The 635-nt window shown below is 37.5% G+C and overlaps 1 protein-coding gene across 1 annotated transcript in view; it reads right to left on the reverse strand.

The window, feature by feature from the left end:
- The window catches only part of RHOBTB1 (Rho related BTB domain containing 1), a 12,583-nt gene that overhangs the window by 11,540 nt on the left and 408 nt on the right, over positions 1 to 635 (reverse strand). The window lies entirely within an intron of this gene.

Raw genomic sequence — 635 nt, forward strand, 5'->3', positions numbered from 1 at the left:
ATCCTCCAAAATTAAAAATAAAAAAAAAATAATAAAAAAAAATCAATCTGACATAAGTAATTGAGCCTTCAGAAAGTTCCCTGACCAGCGGGAAAGTTCCTCACCATCTGGCCCTAGAATTTCAGTATGACAGGCTCACAGCATTTGCCATGGTTTTGACAGTCCTTGACTTTGCCATTTTAATAAGCTGGATTCTAAAACACAGCCTTTTCTGTTCAGTAAAGTATCCTGCAGAGGCCTTTCACCTTTTCAGAAGTTAAACTCGGCTCGTTGGGTTTTACCCACACGACTGTGGAACAGGAGTGCGAGACTCCCATTTAGAGGAATTTCAAGCTATGGGTGCTACATGTAATATCATTCATGTCAGAACTATTTGACATTAAAATAAGTAAGGGTTTATTATTACTTTATTACAATTATTTTCATAATTTCTGGCTATAAAATTATAGGCTTTGTGATCACTATTGGGCCTATAAGACTTTCTGACCAGTTATGAGAGCCAAACTAAGACACGGATACTGTCAGCTTTGTGTCCAACAGCCACATGGAATTATCAGTGTCTCAGCTTTCATTTAAAAAGCCTCTTTTTATTTCATTTTAAAGTCTCTAGGCCTCACAGAGGGACTAGAAGGCCA

The sequence above is a fragment of the Meleagris gallopavo genome, chromosome 8 (assembly GCF_000146605.3).
Source record: "Meleagris gallopavo isolate NT-WF06-2002-E0010 breed Aviagen turkey brand Nicholas breeding stock chromosome 8, Turkey_5.1, whole genome shotgun sequence".
NCBI lineage: Eukaryota > Metazoa > Chordata > Aves > Galliformes > Phasianidae > Meleagris > Meleagris gallopavo.